A 19,151-nucleotide genomic window follows, 5' to 3' on the forward strand; every position below is an offset into this window, starting at 1 on the left:
AACCTCCTACTATCAATGGTAAAATAATTGGTGTTGGCAATGTTTCTACTTCTACTACAAAGCGTGCAAAATTGCCTGAAACTCGTCGAAACTGTTTGTGATAAAAGTGCTCAAATTTTTCAAAGTGTTGGGGACAATGGTCCCATTGCTTTAGATCATAATGGTTTTGATTTTGATAATTGTCATATTTCTGAAGTTATTAAGTTCTTGCAAAAACTTGCTAGAAGTCCTAATGCTAGTGCTATAAACTTGGCATTTACAAAACATATTACAAATGCTCTCATTAAAGCTAGGGAAGAGGAATTAAAACTTGAAGCTTCTATCCCTAGGAAGTTGGAAGATGGTTGGGAGCCCATCATTAAAATGGAGGTCAATGATTTTGATTGTAATGCTTTATGTGATCTTGGTGCAAGTATTTCGTTATGCCTAAGAAACTTTATGATATGCTTGACTTGCCACCTTTGGAATGTTGTTATTTGGATGTTGATCTTGCTGATAATTCTATAAAGAAACCTTTGGGGAGAATTGGCAATGTTCACATTACGGTTAACAATAACCTTGTCCCCGTTGATTTTGTTGTTTTGGATATTGAATGCAATGTATCGTGCCCTATTGTTTTGGGAAGACCCTTTCTTCAAACTGTTGGTGCTATTATTGATATGAAAGAAGGAAATATTAAATATCAATTCCCTCTTAAGAAAGGTATGGAACACTTCCCTAGAAAGAGAATTAAGACGCCTTTTGATTCTATTACTAGAACAAATTATGATGTTGATGCTTCTTCTCTTGATGTTACTTGATTTTCACTTTATGCGCCTAGCTGAAAGGCGTTAAAGGAAGCGCTTATGGGAGACAACCCATTATTTTATTTCTGCAATTTTTGTTTTATATTTGAGTCAAGGTGCTTGTTACTACTGTAGCAATACTTTTGTATCTTTATTTTCTTGCATTGTTGTGCCAAGTAAAGTCTTTGATAGAAAGTTGATACTAGATTTGGATTTCTGCGCAGAAACAGATTTTTAGCTGTCACGGTTTTGAGTTTTTATCTCTGTAGAAAAATCTAAAAATCTTGAAAAAAATATGAGTAATCCTTAGATATGTACGCAACTTTCATTCAACTGGAGCTTTTGCATCTGAGCATTTTAAGTGCCTCGAAAAAATTCGTCTTTACGGACTGTTCTGTTTTGACAGATTCTGCCTTTTATTTCGCATTGCCTCTTTTACTGTGTTTGAGTGGGTTTCTTTGCTCCATTAATTTTCAGTAACCTTGGGTAATGTCCGAAGTGTTGGGAATGATTGTGTCCTTGCTGAACATGTGAATTTTTGATTATGCACTAACCCTCTAATGAGATTGCTTTGAGTTTGGTGTGAAGGAAGTTTTCAAGGATCAAGAGAGGAGGATGATATAATACGATCAAGAAGAAAAGTCTAAGCTTGGGGATGCCCCCGTGGTTCATCCCTGCATATTTCTAGAAGACTCAAGCGTCTAAGCTTGGGGATGCCCAAGGCATCCCCTTCTTCATCAACAACTTATCAGGTCACCTCTAGTGAAACTATATTTTAATTCCGTCACATCTTATGTGCTTTATTTGGAGCGTCTGTGTGATTTTATTTTTGATTTGTTATTTTCATTCTCAGAATAAATCGGATCCTAACATGCTTGTGTGGGAGAGAGACACGCTCCGCTTTTTCATTTGAACACGGGTGTTCTTTGTTTTACTTTTAATGTTCATGGCAAAAGCTGAAAACCGCTGCATTTATTGCTATTTGGTTGGAAACAGAAAATGCTTCATGTGGTAGTTGGTATATTGTCCTGAATAATTTGATACTTGGCAATTGTTTTGAGCTCTCAAGTAGATCATGTTTAAGCTCTTGCATCATGTAGTTTAAACCTATTAGTGGAGAACTACCGTAGAGCTTATTGAAATTTGGTTTGCATGATTGGTCTCTCTAAGGTCTAGATATTTTCTCGGTAAAAGTGTTTGAGCAACAAGGAAGACAAGTGTAGAGTCTTATAATGCTTGCAATATGTTCTTATGTAAGTTTTCTCTGTACCGGTTTATACTTGTGTTTGCTTCAAACAACCTTGCTAGCCAAAGTCTTGTACTGAGAGGGAATGCTTCTCGTCCATCCAAAACCTTGAGCCAAAACCTATGCCATTTGTGTCCACCATAACTACCTACTATGTGGTGTTTTTCTGCCATTCCAAGTAAATACTTCATGTGCTACCTTTAAACAATTCAAAACTTTAGTACTCCTTATTTGTGTCAATGTTTTATCGCTCATGAGGAAGTATGTGGTGTTTTATCATTCAATCTTGTTGGGCAGACTTTCACAATGGACTAGTGGCATCATCCGCTTATCCAATAATTTTGCAAAAAGAGCTGGCAACGGGGTGCCCAGCCCCAATTAATTAACTTTCATTAATAATTCTCTTCACATGTTTTGCCCTGATTTATCAGTAAGCAACTTAATTTTGCAATAGACACTCCTCCGTGGTATGTGAAATGTTGGAAGGCACCCGAGGATTCGGTTAGCCATGGCTTGTGAAAGAAAAAGGTTGGGAGGAGTGCCATCTATAAATAAAATTAAAATACATGTGTAAACAAAAGAGAAGAGGGATGATCTACCTTGCTGGTAGAGATAACGTCCTTCATGGGAGCCGCTCTTTGAAAGTCTATTTGACAAGGGGGTTAGAGTGCCCACTACCATTCGTTGACAACAACAAACACCTCTCAAAACTTTATTTTTATGCTCTCTATATGATTTTAAAACTTGAAAAGCTCTAGCGCATGATTTAATTCCTGCTTCCCTCTGTGAAGGGCCTTTCTTTTACTTTATGTTGAGTCAGTTTACCTACTTCTTTCTATCTTAGAAGTAAACACTTGTGTCAACCATGTGCATTGATCCTTACATGCTTGCTTATTGCACTCATCATATTACTTTGTGTTGACAATTATCCATGAGATATACATGTTGAAAGTTGAAAGCAATTGCTGAAACTTAAATCTTCCTTTGTGTTGCTTCAAAACCTTTTATTAAGAATCTATTGCTTTATGAGTTAACTCTTATGCAAGACTTTTTGATGCTTGTCTTGAAAGTACTATTCATGATTTTTTTTTGCTATATCATTCAGTTGTTTAGTCATTATCTTTTTGTTAGCAAACTATAGACCATTGCTTTGAGTCACTTCATTCATCTCATATGCTTTACAATAGTATTGATCAAGATTATGTTGGTAGCATGTCACTTCAGAAATTATTCTTTTTATCGTTTACCTACTCGAGGGCGAGTACGAACTAAGCTTGGGGATGCTTGATATGTCTCCAACATATCTATAATTTTTTATGTTCCATGCTAGTTTTATGACAATACCTAAATGTTTTATTCACACTTTATAATGTTTTTATGCATTTTCTGGGACTAACCTATTAACAAGATGCCACAGTGCCAGTTTCTGTTTTCTGCTGTTTTTGATTTCAGAAAGTTGGTTTACAAATATTCTCGGAATTGGACGAAACAAAAGCCCACGGCCCTATTTTCCACGGAGTGTTCCGGAAGACCGAAGAAGAGTCGAGGAAGGTCGGCAAGGGGCCCACACCATAGGGCGGCGCGCGGTGGGGCCCCCCGCGCCAGGCGTGGTGAGGGAGCCCCCTGGCTCCCGGACGCTGCCCCTTCACCTATTTATTCCTTCGTCTCCGAAAACCCTAGCACCGAGAGCCAAAATACGAGAAAAGTTCCAGAGACGCCGCCGCCGTCAACCCCATCTCGGGGGTTCGAGAAGATCTCCTCCGGCACCTCGCCGAGAGGGGAATCATCACCGGAGGGCTCTACATCACCATGCCCGCCTCCGGACCGATGCGTGAGTAGTTCATCCTTGGACTATGGGTCCATAGCGGTAGCTAGATGGTTGTCTTCTCCTATTATGCCATCATGTTTAGATCTTGTGAGCTGCCTATCATGATCAAGATCATCTATTTGTAATGCTACATGTTGTGTTTGTTGGGATCCGATGAATATGGAATACTATGTCAAGTTGATTATTGATATATCATATATGTTATTTATGATCTTGCATGCTCTCCGTTGCAGTAGAGACTCTGGCCAAGTTGATACTTGTAACTCCAAGAGGGAGTATTTATGCTAGATAGTGGGTTCATGCCTCCATTGAATGCAGGACGGTGACGTGAAAGTTCTAAGGTTGTGGATATGCTGTTGCCACTAGGGATAAAACATCAATCTTTGTCTAAGGATATTTGCATTGTTTACATTACGCACAGTACTTAATGCAATTGTCTGTTGTTTGCAACTTAATACTGGAATGGGTGCGGATGCTAACCCGAAGGTGGACTTTTTAGGCATAGATGTTATTTATCTTATTGGAGAGACACCACTAGTGAACTGTGGATCCCGGTCCATTATTTTACATCTGAAATACAACCTACTGCAATCATTGTTCTCTTTTGTTTTCTGCAAGCAAACATTATTTTCCACACCATACGTTTAATCCTTTGTTTTCAGCAAGCCGGTGAGATTGACAACCTCACTGTTAAGTTGGGGCAAAGTAGTTTGATTGTGTTGTGCAGGTTCCACGTTCGCGCCGGAATCCCTGGTGTTGCGCTGCACTACACTCCTTCACCAACAACCTTCACGTGATCTTCATCTCCTACTGGTTCGATAACCTTGGTTTCTTACTGAGGGAAAACTCGCTGCTGTACTCATCATACCTTCCTCTTGGGGTTCCCAACGGACGTGTGCTTTACCGTCACAAGCAGCGACGCGCGAAGGTGAGGGCGGGAGTGGAGGTGTTGGTGGTGTGGAACGATGGTAGGAACTATGTCGGTCGCCTTTTAAAGGCCGAGGGTACGCGCGGGACACGATGCCATTGATGGCGCTGCAGAAGTCCAGCCGCCGCCCGCCAGTGCACGTGCAGAAGAGGAACCGGCGTCATTGATGGCGAAGGTTGGGACGCGGACGCGGAAGCGAAGACCACCGAAGCGACGGCCACGAAAGCGATGCGTCGAAATATCCCTCTAGGTCGGTGCCAGGCGGGCCTGTGGAAAAAGCGAGTGGTCATGCGACGCGACAACACAACGTCCACCGTGACGCATCTAAGGCGTAAATATGCACGGTGTTTGCTTCTCCGTGAACATCCCAGTTACTATGAGTCGGATCGGTGAGCCTAGGTGCAGACACATTTTTCAACCGCACGAACACAAATAGTAGCTCCGTGTCCGTTTGGGTCAGGTCCATGGAGATGCCCTGGGATGCGCCGGAGGCGAGGGTGCCACGTGCGCCGGCTATGTTAGTGCTGCGGTTGGCCGGCCAAGACAATAATAGCGTATTCCATTTCTTATTTTTAGTTTTGCATTTGTTGTGTACATTGGGCAAGCTATACTCACGGTACAAAATATCAATACGATAGTGATGAAAGAAAAGTATGTAGAAATTCAATTCAGCATATGGGACCATATGCTCATGCCACCAAAAAACATTTTAAAATGTTAAAAAAATAAAAATCTTGCTTATGTATTAAGTCTTGCGAAAAACCGATATTTTTTGTGACCCTTTTTTACAACAATTTTTTTCATTTTTTACAGATGACACTTAAAAAGTCAGTTTTTTGTGAAACCAGTTTGTGAACGTATAGAATTTCGAGATGTATCCACTAAATTTTGTGTTCAAATTTTTCAAAATTTTAAAGTGCATTTAAAACGAAGTTTAAAAACCAAAACGCCACTCGAAAAAGTATGGACTTAAAAAGTTTAGACATAGTCGGCCAATAAACCCTCTGATATTTACATATTTTATCAATCCACATCGACGTATTATGTCTATCCTATCTGAGGTTAAATTGGGGTTAAACCATGTATAAAGTCTCCAAAATGAGATATTTGGGTAGAAGTTCTACTAAATGGGGTCCTTCCCTGTGCTCCTGAGGCCAGCTGCGAGGCCCCCCTTCAATAAGCTTCTCTGCATCTTCTGCAATGAAAGCCAATCAACTTCGTTGCTCCTCTCGGACGGCCCCGGTGGCGAGGGATAGGAAAGTGTGTGTGTTGATCTGGTGGCCATGCGGAGGCGGCGCCCTGGGAGTTTTCCTTGCGTTGAACACACAACGGCCGTCGTCGTCGCCATGATCCTTGGCCGTATTGACGGACTGTTCTCAACCTCTTGTGTGGAGGCCCTTTGGATCCGTCGCCAGAGCTTGCCAGGCTCAGGAAGCCAAGTGGTGCATCCCCGGCGTCCTAGGTGTAGCCGACGGCTGGATCCTCTCACCGGAGAAGAGCATGTGAGCAAAGGGAAGGTACGAGAGTAGCTGGTAGGATTAGTTATAGGTTTTTCGGCAGTTTGCCGGTAGATTGGAGTAGGGCACGAGATCTCTTGGACCAGATCTGGTGCATCCTGAGGAGGGGGCTCTTCCTCGTTAAGCTTCGGCGGGAAGAGACGGTAAGCTCCCCCACCTCAGGGACCTCCGATAATAAGGTCCAGTTTAGCTCCTACTGCTTCAAGATTCAAGTTGCTCTGCTGCTATGTTTTCCTCCTCTGGCCGGCCGGGGGGGAGGGGATGAGGGAGGCGAATGCTAGCTCGACGGAATCTGGAGGCAGCCGGGGGTCGTCTTCTACCCTGGCGTTTCGATGCGATGCCAGGCAATCGTCGTTGGTGATACGTCCTAAACGTATCTACTTTCCCGAACACTTTTGTTGTTATTTTTCCTCTAATTTGTGTGTTTTGAATACAACTAACCCAGACTAACGATGTTTTTAGCAGAATTGCTCTGGTGTCTCATTTTTGTGCAGAAATTCAACTTTCAGGAAAATCCCTGGAAATTATTGCGAAGTTCCTATTTTACACGAAGACTCACGGAGCCAGAAGACGAGACGGAGAGGAGCCACGAGGGGCCCACACCATGTCTAGGTGCGGGCCACCCCTGGTTGCGCCTAGGGGGGTGTGGCTGCCTCGGGCACCCTCTCGACCCCTTCTTCGGACTACGTAAGGCCTCTGACCTAAAAATAGACGGGGAGTTCGACATTTTCCAGAGAGAGGTCCACTGCTCCGCCGCCACCGAAAACCCCGATTCGGGAACCAGAAACTCCGTTTTGGCACCCTACCGAGACGGGGAATTGGATGAGATCATCGTCATCATCATCACCGACGCCTCTCCATCAACCATCCATGATTCCCCATCCATGTGTGACTAATTCCCTCGATGTAGGCTGAAGGGGATGGTAGGGATTGGATGAGATCATTAATGTAATAGCTATAAGATTGTTAGGGCATGGTGCCTAGTATCCGTTATTAGTACTTTTGACATTGTTGCAACTTGTTGTGCTTAACGCTTGTCACTGTGGGCCCGAGTGCCATGATCTGAGATCTGAACATCTTATTGATTCATGAGGATAATTATTGTTTTTGATCTTACCTGCAAATTCTATACACATATCGTTGTTCGGAACCCGAAGCCCCAAAGTGACAGCAATTGGGATAACCGGAGGGGATGGCTCTGATGTGAGGATCAAGTCAAGAGAAAAGTCAAAATGTATCGGGGTTACTCACACACACACTCAAAGCACACGCAAAAGGCTAAGAAACACTATATGTGGTGGGTAATGGGTGGATAGCAAACGAAAAAGATCAACGAAAAAGGCTATTGTCAAATGTGGGTAAGATCCAAAGTCAAATGTCAAAAGTGGTGATCTATATCAAGGAAACATGGAAACACACACAAGAAAGAACAATGGGGTTAGCGCGACCAAGAAAGTGAGCAAGTAACAAAGATGGTCCTAACGAAGACTATATGCTCGGTATCACGCCAACACAAGAGAGACCGTAACTTGGTTGCATAGGAGAGAAGCAACTAGATTTGCACAAGATGTCACTTTTCTCTTATCTCTCTTAGTGCGTACAAGCTTTGCACTCCTTTGTATCGATGGACACACACTCTTTTTCTATTTCTTTTTTCTCTTTTTTTTCACTTTTTTTCTATGCTTAGAATCTTTTTTGTTCTATGTATGTATATCGCTCTTTCTTCTTTTGTGTATCTTTCTCACCGAGTTTGCTTTGGAGCTTTGCTCAACACAACGCGCGCACACACAACTCACGGTCGTGACACTTGTGCAATGCTTCGCAACACTTGGAAAGTCACTCTCAATAGGATAGATACACAAAGAAAAAAATGGGACTACAAGGGGTGAGGGGGCAAGTTATACCTATTGATGTTAGGCGCTATCGGAACACACAACTTGCGATGACGAGGTGGTGTCGATGATGGTGTCGAAGTTGCGCTGGAATCCTGGGTGCCAAAGGTATGGCCGCGGTAAGTCAATACCCGGAAAGTTGGGTCAAAACGAGCGGTCAAAAGTTGGGTTCCAAAAATTGTCAAAAATTGAAGATGGACTATGTGGAGTATTTGGAGAATGTTGTTAAAATTTGAAGTCAAACGAGCTCCAAAAAGTTGTCAAAATTTGGCGCAAAGTGGTATCAAAATTGGATGAAATTGAAACAAAACAGCACATAACCGGCAGTGCCGGACTGCGCTCAGCGGCAGTGCTGTGGTGTGTCTACCGGTAGTGCCGGACTGCTTTTGGCGGCACTGCCGTGCGAGGAAATTTTTGCGCGAGCTGGAAGAGGAGAAGAGCTGAGGCGCTGTGGTTGCTTGCTGCGTGCAGGCGGACTTGGTGGTTTGATGCGCGCGGGCAGGGGCTAGAGGCTGGCAGAGGAGCTTGGACGGGAGCTGACCGCAGACGAGCAGCGTGCGCGCGGTGGCGGCCTGGCCTGGCGGCTGCAGCGCAAACGGCGGCGTGGGCGGAACTGGCCGTGCGGGGGAAGCTGCAGCAGCGCAATGGAGGGAGCGCGGTGGCTTGGGCAGTTGCGCGCGTGGCCGGCGAAGGTCGAAGCGAGCGAGGCGGCCGACTGCTGCGCGAGCGTGCGGGGCGCGGGCGTGGCCTGGTCCTGGTGGCGCTGGGCGCGTGGAGCTGCGCTGTTGGCGAGCGTGGGCATGGGCCTGGCAAGGCGCAGCGAGGTACGACAGCTGGTGGAGCACGGGCGGGAGCGGGGTGGTGGCCTGAGTAGCGTGGAGTAGTGGGATTTCCCGGCTAGAGGTCAACCGGGAGATAGCCGGCGGCAGTGCCGCTGCAGCGGTGCAGCCGCACCGGCAGTACCGGTCGAGCACGAAATCGATGGACGATGAACGCAGCGGATTTTGAGGCAAAAATTGCTCCGATTGAAGAGAAGTAAGAAGAATTAGACCACGAAAATTGGAGAAAACATAGATCAACACCTAAAAACATAGATCTGTGGACCAAAACCAAAAAAAAACTCAACAAATTCTGAGATCCAAATTCGACCTATTTTTTGGGGCAAAATTTTTGAAATTTTTTTGAGCGAAATTTGGTGAAATTGGAGGGATCAAATTCGTGGCAACCTTTCTCATACCATATGATGGGGCCTAACACCACGTGGATTACGCGATCTTACAAATTGACCGAGGGAAAGGCGGGGGAGGAAGAACACGATGAACACACGCAAATACACACCAACCCGATACAATTCCGGTTTACTCCCGATAGCCCGAACCACTATCCCGATAGAATCTCTCAAGGAAAAGACACGAGGTTGAATCCCCGAAAGAAAGACCGGTATACGATCGATAGAGTCACACGAGTGAGAGACCGAAGTAGAATCACTAGTATGAAAGATCAATCATATGAGGAGTGCCTTGTACAATAGATTTGGGTAATCTAAGGAGAGGGTTTCCCTAATCCCAAAGGGATGGTGGAGGCATGAGCCAAATTCTAGTTCATTCCTTACCATTTAATGAAGGGGGGAGGGGAAGCCTATATATAGGGAGCCAATAAAGGAGGGGTAGTTTAGGCATACAAAGGGATAAAGGGTTCATATTTGATGCTTTGTAGTGGGGGGGTCGTGCCGGCGCCTGTGGGGCATAAGTATCGTCGTCCTCAGGCGTAGTGGCAGGGCGGCAGTGCCGGTGGAGATGGGCGGCAGTGCCGGTCATCCTGAGCAGCAGTGCGTCCTTCCTCGCTCGTCTCTTTCTTCCTCTATGGCGATCTCGGTCTTGAGTGTGGTTTTTATCGTTGATGCACATGATGAAGCGAAGATCATAGGTCGGGCTGCATCATGCTAACCGCTGGACAGGGAGGCAAGTTGGCCAAGCCATCGTTGAGCTTGTGCGGTGCTCCACCATCCTTGACGTGATGTCTCTAAGCCGTTTTGTCACCCTGCTTCCACATGCATGGTGATAGTAAGAATCGTTCCTGATGGGCAATAAATGTTGGATATGGTGTCCTAGATATAAATAATAAAGAGTACAACCTCTGTCCTAGTTTATACATTTTTCGTGTATTTCTAGATCGTAAATTTAAACAACGTAAAACAAATATATTATAAAATATATATCATTAGAAATCTTGGATGTTCTAGTTTCTAATGGTATAATTTATATTGTATAATTTATATTATATTAGTCAAAATGGATGATCTAGGGATGTGTGTAGGCCCTGTAAACCTCGATCATATATCAATAGTTCATAATAAGTTTTATGCCATACTATAATTGTATCAATCGAAAATATTAGTACACGTGTGGCATGTAAACAAACCAGGGTTTCTAGCAAGCTTTATGCAAACTAGCTCATTCTGGCCAACAACGACTAATTAGGCCTCACTTGTCTGTTTGCTCACTTGCGGTCCAGAAGCAACAAGCCTTTTCTCGGCCCAACCTGTTTATTCCCCAGTCTGCACTAAGAACAATGACTAAGCAGCAACCGAGCAACAACAAAACTAAAGACGATGCTCTCACCTCCTCACATAGTCCAATTCAACAAAGAAGATCTGCCTCAGTTTGGCACAACATCCCAGAGGATAGAGATGAGCTGGTTACACACCGTAGCTCGAATCGACTGCCCTTCAGTCAGAAGATCCAGCAGCCAGGCAAAGGCCGGCCATCGACCGCCTGAGGTGGGTGTCCTTGCTCCACAGATGAGCCGTTGGTGATGAGCTCCAGGGCCAGGATGAAGATGATGTAGACCAAACCCTCAACTTCTCCTCCTCCACTTCTCTTGAAGCAAATCGGAAAGAGGAGCACCGTCGATCTCCAAGGATGGAGGCCTAACCTTGAGCTTATTCTTCGATACGGCGAGGAGCCCGCTTCCACTCACATGCGGCTCCGACCAAAAAAGTACGATAATCAGGAGAGGAACAACCGCCAGCCACCACCAGGCGCAACTCGAATGCGTCTGCGGCTAGATCCCCAACATCGGCATGACGCTAGACGCCACAAAGGGTGAAAACCTATTCTACCCTAGAATATGGTTGTCCAGGATGGGTCCACCACCTGCCTGAACGTCGACTCATGCCGGAGAAGAGAGGGAGAGGGGCCATCCTTCCTAGGTCTGGAGAACTCGAGAAAGGGGTGTGGGAGAGACGAGAGTGGTGCGGTATGTGAACTGTGAGTTCCTCGAAGCGGTTCTGTTCTTGTTCTACTCATGTTACGTCATGCAAATTAGAAGTGATGTGAAGATGTCTTTTTCCTTCAAAAAAGAAAAAGTGACGCGGAGAGGAACCACCTATAAATGGGGCAAAATTATACTTCCCAAGTAGCGGCTAAGGGCATGAGCAATGGTGGCATATACAACTAGCTCCTCCATGTAAAAGAGTTGGAAGAAGCAACATGATGAATTTTATCTCTCTAATGGAAGCTACAACTTTAGTTAGGAAAAAGAGAGAAGGGACCCCACAAATATGATACTATGTATCTTTTTCTTTCTCCAAAAAGCATGCTCGCTTTTTGGACCGAAGATCCCACTTCTTGAAGAGGAGGCTGCTTCGTCATCCGAACCTATTTTGGACCACCCAAATCTAGCTAAAGGGGGAGCCCCTATTCTACGCTTTAAGCGATGCCATTGACCAAAATAGCTCAAGGGAAGACTGTTGACTGCCAAAACCCACCGGCGGGCAGCGGCCTTGTCAACACCGTAGAGCCGGGAAGAGCCTAGAGCCGCGGGCCGGCCGAGACCCCTCCGAGCGACGGCCCGCAATGCTCTTCTCGGTCACACGCGGCGATGCGAGGTGCAGGGCGTGCCACCCGACCTATACCCGGTCGGAAGGTGATGGGGATGCCTCGCTTAGTTTCCTCGCGGGGCATACATGTAAACATTAAATACGAGCCTCGATCGGCTCTCGGTTATCCCGTGAATCGGCTCAAAGAGCCGATCCACCCATGATTCGTACGGGGTGCACGAATACTTGGTGGTCCTCGCTTGATCAAGATAAAGCTAATGAGATCTACGACGATTTAGGGTTTTCACCGCATAATCGGATCGTCCTACTCCGGAGTTGGGCCTCGCGGCCACGCACGGTGCTCGTAAGCCGATCCTAAACAAGGCCTAAAACCAACATGAAGTTGATCCTCGGAACATCCTGTTTAGGACTTGCGAACGCCACCCTACGTGCCACCTGGATCCTCCCCCTTTGTAAGGCCTAACTATTGCGGATATTAAACTAATCCTTGTAGAACAAGGAGCAATCGTAATCGGATCGGATCTACTAAATAATGATCAAGCGGGGTGCCGCCCCCACACCTGAGATAGGTGTGAGGGCGGCTAGATATGCAAGGGTTGCACTACGTAAGCATGCTTAAACGAAGAACAATGCTAACCCTAACACATCTATGATAACTACGTTGCTCGCCATCAAAAGCGCTTCGGTACGAGCAACGCATGAACAACGTGGGGCTTGTGCTGCCTAGATCGCAAGATGCGATCTAGGCAGAGCATGTCGCTACTCCGATAGAAACCCTCGAGACGAAGGAGTTGGCGATGCGCCGAGATTGGTTTGTTTTGGGTTGAACGTGAGTTGTTGTTTATTCCATAAACCCTAGGTACATATTTATAGTCCAGATGGACTTTCTAATGTGGGCGTGCACTAAACCGTGCACGAGTAAGATTCTATCTCTAGACTAAGATGCGATCTAATATGTTAAAGATACACGGGCAATTAAGCCCAACTTGGTATAAAAGGCCGATCCACGTATTCCTTCTATATATATATATATATATATATATATATTTCTTCAAACCATCTTGATCGCGGCCCACCTCTGACTTGGTCAAATTCTGGTGATAACAAATGCCCCCCTGGTTTTGGAAATGACATTTCCAAAATCATTACGCTTTCTTTCGTCGGGTCATGTCATGGCGAGCGTAGCCGCCGAGAATCCCCATCATGATGCCTTGCCCCTTCCACTTCTCCACGTGGCCGTAAAATTTTCCTCGTTGGGCAACACCTCCTCGGAAGCTGCCGTGGCATTGAATCTCTCCCATATCCCATTTATTTAACCGTTCTAAACAGCTTTGCGTCCCCTTCGTCCTTCTCGCATCGGCACCAAAAACCCTCGGTGCCGCCATGTCTTCTTCCTCTTCCTCCGAGTTTTCCTACGGGTCCGACTCCTCCCGCGAGACGCCGCCGAAATTCGTGCCCCGGAAGATCGGGACGAGGAGAGCCATGCCTCCTCCATTTGGTCCGAGGACGACAAGTCCTTGACCAGCGGGGACGAAGATCTCCGGTTCCTTGCCGATGGGGAGCCGGAGCCCAAAAGCGAGGACGACCGCTTCTCCCGGGGACGGCTGCCCCACCCTACGAAGAAGAGGGAGAAGAAGACGACGACGACGACGACTCCCTCGAGGGCTACCCGCCAGCGAAGCGCCTCCGCATGTGGTGGGACGACGACAACAGCGACGACGAAGACGGGGATGAAGCCCCCGTGGAGGGCTACGGGAGTAGCGACGAGGAGCCCATCGGCGGCGGTGCCGATGAGAGTTCGAGGGACGACGATGAGGGCGATGATGGCCCGTAGATTAGGATCTAATAGTATAGGCCTAGCAGTAGTAGATTGGTCAATAGACCCTTCTTTTGTTCTTCCCTCCTTAAGCAATCGGCTTCCCATTGTAAAAAATCCTCATATTCCAGAAGAATTCCCCTAGCTTGATTTCGCCGATTTCTTTCACGCCGAGTTTGTCGACCGTTGGCCTAATCCATGCTTAATGACCGATGGCAACGCCTCGCTTTCATGATAATCTACAAGACGGGCCAATTTAGCCATCCCTCCAAGCTAGCCGGCTTCTACCGATGACGATGACACAGGCCGATCCCGGCAAGCCGGCGACTTGATCTTTGAGCAAGCGACTTTAAAAGAGCCACGGAACCGCCTTGGATGCTCAAGCCGATGACTTCAGTAACGTAACACCGCTCCCCAAACCGGTTGTGTAGCGAGGACTAGCCGATTCCAACCAAATCGGCTCCCTAGAGCAATGACCTTTAGGGCGAGCTACCCCCCCCCGAGCCTTAGCGAAGGCGAACCAGACACATGTGACGATATTAGCCTTAACTCATGACGTGGCCCCAAGCAAAGAACCTTCAAGGTGAGCTGCCCCCGAGTTTCTTCGGTTCTTGCCGGCCGGATCGGCTCCTCTCCTTTGGTGGATCCGATGCGACTCATCCTTGACCCGATTCGCACGCCCGAGTCGCTCCCGACATTGTTCTTGAAGAGAGGATCCGAGCTTCCAAACTACTCCATTGAGGAGTTCCTTCATAAAAAATCTCCCTTTGTGCTCCATTGACCCTCCGATCGTAACGAGTTACTCCTCTTGAGTCGATGGCCATGCATCGGCTTTCATATCCTTAAGTCTGTATCCGTCATGCACGGTCGTTCCAAAAATGTTTTTTTTTATTTGGCCGATTTTTCTTAATCGGCCCCCAATGTTTCTCTCGCACGCATATTCACATGTTTATCCGCACATGTTCATCCGATTATATGCCCCGAGCCGATACTCGCCGGATGACCTGCGGATATAGGCTTGTATGGTTAGCCGGTGGCACCGCACTTGCACGTCGGCTTCGCAAAAATCCATGTCGACTCTCGTCTGCCGACGTGGCCACTGCTCAGTAGATCGGTGCTGAACGCAAGCAGAACATGTGGTGAAGGTAATTTTGGCCGATTGTCGGAATCGGCCTCCATATCCATTTGAGCGCTGACTGAAGGTCCTGTAATGTCCCTTCATAATTTTTGGGGCCGATCACAAGGATCAGCCTTGCCCGATTTGCTTATTGGTTTGATCTTGCTATTCGGTTAGGCTGGATAAAACCAACCCAACCTCTGACTTGATGCGCTTGCTGTCTCCACCTTGAGTGCACCGTAGAGTCGTGGAGCACTAAGCTCTGTCGGCAAGACGAGTACCATGTTTGTGCCAGCCGATGTTTCATCATCGGCTTTCCTTTGTTTGGGGCGCCACTCCATTTTCCGTGGACGACCCTCTTCATCCGGGGTTCGTCGAACCTTTGCGACCGGATCAGGTCGTGCCTTCCTTAGCGTATGCGAGTACAACCTTTCGGCTTCCTCCGGGCCGCGCAATCGGCCGAACCCTGCGCTTTTGGGAACGGCCGAGTCCGTCGTGGCACCACCTTGGCCGGTGGTACCTGTCTTCTTCTACTTCTCCCTCGTCTTCGAATCCTCAAGATCTGCCCAACGAGGTGACTCGAGCGCGTTTGCTTTGTGGCGGGAGAGGCCCTAGGCGCTCGAACACGGACACGTTGGCTCGCCTCCTTCTTCTTCTTGTTGCATTCGGGCAATTGCCGATTGTGGGCAATCGGCTCATTCCTGAATCCCAGCGGTGTCCAAGAAGGGGCAGTCCCAGTGTCTGGCGTTGTCATCTTGCTCCCTTGATGTTTCCGTGGCACAGCGCTCGTGCTCCTCCTCATCGCGATCCTGCCGACGATGCCTTCTGGCTTCTCTAACCAGACGATCTCCTCTATCATCACAATTGGACCGTCGGCGTTGGTCATACTGACTCACATATTTGTTGAGGAGGTGATCAGAGAGAGGCCGTTGATATCTTATGTTCTTCACCTCTCCCTCTCGTGACGTAGCGCTTGCCATCATGACGGAGCCGATCGCGTGGAGCGGCCTCCTCCGTATTCTTGCTATGAGAGCAGCCGCCCTCATCTCCATCTTTGCCGTAGTGGTACCCGAGTCCTACCATGTTGATGCCGAACGAGGGACCTGGGCCGGCAACCCTCGGGGTAGGTGGCTTCCACCATGTTAACGGCGGGGAAGGGTTGGGTGTCGACCTTCATGGCGTATCGGTTGAAAATTAGACGCCCCTTCTCTATCGCCGCTTGGATGTGCTCGACGCCACACCCTGGCAGTCGTTTGTGGCATGGGAGAGCGAGTTGTGGAATTTGCGGTACGGCTTTCCGTTTAGCTCTTTCGCCGTGGGGAACTTGAGACCTTCGAGAATCGTCAACTCGTTTCTCCTTGAGCAGGAGGTCGAAGATTTGTTCGGTCTTGGTCACGTCAAAATCAAATCCCACGGGCGGCCCCGGTGGCTTTACCCATTTGCGGGACACGGGGTTCCTCCCCGAGTCCACTCAGCCCACTGCTACTTCTTGGTCTCCCGCAGCACTTCATCTTCCTCTCGTATCGACCATGACTACCGCACGCTTGAACTTGTCTTGGCACGAGTCCGGGTGGCGCTGTTCATATGCCGATAGTTTCGAACCATGTGCGCCGGCGAGGGATAATCCGCTTGGGAGGCCATGTCCTTGAGCTGTGTTGCAAGGCCCGCTACCGCCAACTCGATCGCTTCCTTTTCGGTTATACGAACCGAACAACATCGGTTCCTAAGATTCTCGAAGCGCTGGATGTACTCGTCACCGTTTCCCGCGCTTCGACGTAGTTGTGCTAGATCGGCAATGCTAGACTCGGAAGCTTCGAATGGTATTGCATATGGAACTCGTTCTTCCAATTGCTTCCAAGACTGGATGGAGTTTGTCGGCAAAGAGGTGTACCATCCAAACGCCGATCCCGTGAGGGACCGTGAAAAGAGCCTCACGCGTAGCTGGTCCGACACCGAAGCCGGTCCTAGTTGAGCCAAATATCGGCCGACGTGCTCGATGGAGCTGGAGCCATCCGATCCACCGAATTTGGAGAAGTCGGGGAGCCGATATTTAGGTGGCGACGGGATCATCTCGTAATCGTCGGGGTACGGCTTGGAATAGCCGATCTGCCCTTCTTTTCGGCACCATGCCGAACCGGTCTCTCGGCATGGTACCGATGTCCGATCATCGTGTCGGCCGTGGGAGTTGCACTCCGAAGATTCGCCGGGGTGGCGTACTTAGCCGACCATGTTTGCTTTTCCAGCCTCCGAGCCAATCGCGGGAGCCGGGCTCGGGAGTTTCGTCGGTGTGGCGTACTTAGTTAGCCACGTCCGCTTCTCAAGCTGCGTTGTCGACGTTCCTCCTGTCTTCGCCGGAGTCCCCGATGTTGTGGCCTCGGTTTGTGAGTGCCCGATTACCACAATCGGCACATACGTGCACGCGTATCCTTGAGGGATCTCCTTAGGCGCCTCGATCAAGAACCGGTAGTTACTAGGGTCACCACCAATCTTGTAGACGACGAATGCCGGTGTAGTCGGCACTTCGGCGAGGTGCCGCCAACGCATATGGCAGCGGTGGACGGATCGGAATGGCAACTCTCCTTGATGAGTCCCGAGAGCTGGTCCCGACGGCGAGTACCGGTGGCTCATGATCTCCTGGATCACGCGCGGAGCGACACGCTCCAACACGTTGACCAAGTTTTCGCAGTGGCGATGTAGCGAGTGAGCCACCAAGTAGTTGATCTCTGCCGCAGGCCCCTGGTGCGTTCCTCCGACGGGGCAGAGAGATCTATCCCATCGAGTGGACCTTGAGGTGAGAATCCCTTCCATCTGATGCCATGGGAACGGGTTCTCTGAAAGGAGCCGATGAGGTCGGCTTCGAGGGTGGCCTTGATCTCGTTGTATTGCTTCTTGAGCTCGTCGAGCGGCTCCTCGTAGGTGATCGGCGTGCCGTCCGCCATCTCGGATGTAGATGGCGATGTGGTTGATGTAGACGTTTGTCCCACCGGCGTGCCGGAATGTGTTGATCGCCAAAACCCACCGGCGGGCAGCGGCCTTGTCAACACCGTAGAGCCGGGAAGAGCCTAGAGCTGCGGCCGGCCGAGACCCCTCCGAGCGACGGCCCGCAATGCTCTTCTCGGTCACACGCGGCGATGCGAAGTGCAAGGGCGTGCCACCCGACCTATACCCGGTCGGGAAGGTGATGGGGATGCCTCGCTTAGTTTCTCTCGTAGGGCATACATGTAAACATTAAATACGAGCCTCGATCGGCTCTCAGGTTATCCTGTGAATCGGCTCAAAGAGCCGATCCACCCATGATTCGTACGGGGTGCACGAATACTTGGTGGTCCTGCTTGATCAAGATAAAGCTAATGAGATCTACGACAATTTAGGGTTTTCACCGCATAATCGGATCGTCCTACTCCAGGTTGGGCCTCGCGGCCACGCACGGTGCTCGTAAGCCGATCCTAAACAAGGCCTAAAAACCAACATGAAGTTGATCCTCGGAACATCCCGTTTAGGACTTGCGAACGCCACCCTACGTGCCACCTGGATCCTCCCCCTTTGTAAGGCCTAACTATTGCGGATATTAAACTAATCCTTGTAGAACAAGGAGCAATCGTAACGGATCGCATCTACTAAATAATGATCAAGCGGGGTGCCGCCCACACCCGAGATAGGTGTGAGGGCGGCTAGATATGCAAGGGTTGCACTACGTAAGCATGCTTAAACGAAGAACAATGCTAACCCTAACACATCTATGATAACTACGTTGCTCGCCATCAAAAGCGCTTCAGCACGAGCAACGCATGAACAACGTGGGGCTTAGGCCGCCTAGATCGCAAGATGCGATCTAGGCAGCATGTCGCTACCCGATAGAAACCCTCGAGACGAAGGAGTTGGCGATGCGCCGAGATTGGTTTGTTTTGGGTTGAACGTGAGTTGTTGTTTATTCCATAAACCCTAGGTACATATTTATAGTCCAGATGGACTTTCTAATGTGGGCGTGCACTAAACCGTGCACGAGTAAGATTCTATCTCTAAACTAAGATGCGATCTAATATGTTACAGATACACGGGCAATTAAGCCCAACTTGGTATAAAAGGCCGATCCACGTATTCCTTCTATATATATATATATATATATATATTTCTTCAAACCATCTTGATCGCGGCCCACCTCTGACTTGGTCAAATTCTGG

The sequence above is a fragment of the Lolium rigidum genome, chromosome 1 (genome assembly GCF_022539505.1).
Source record: "Lolium rigidum isolate FL_2022 chromosome 1, APGP_CSIRO_Lrig_0.1, whole genome shotgun sequence".
Classification (NCBI taxonomy): domain Eukaryota; kingdom Viridiplantae; phylum Streptophyta; class Magnoliopsida; order Poales; family Poaceae; genus Lolium; species Lolium rigidum.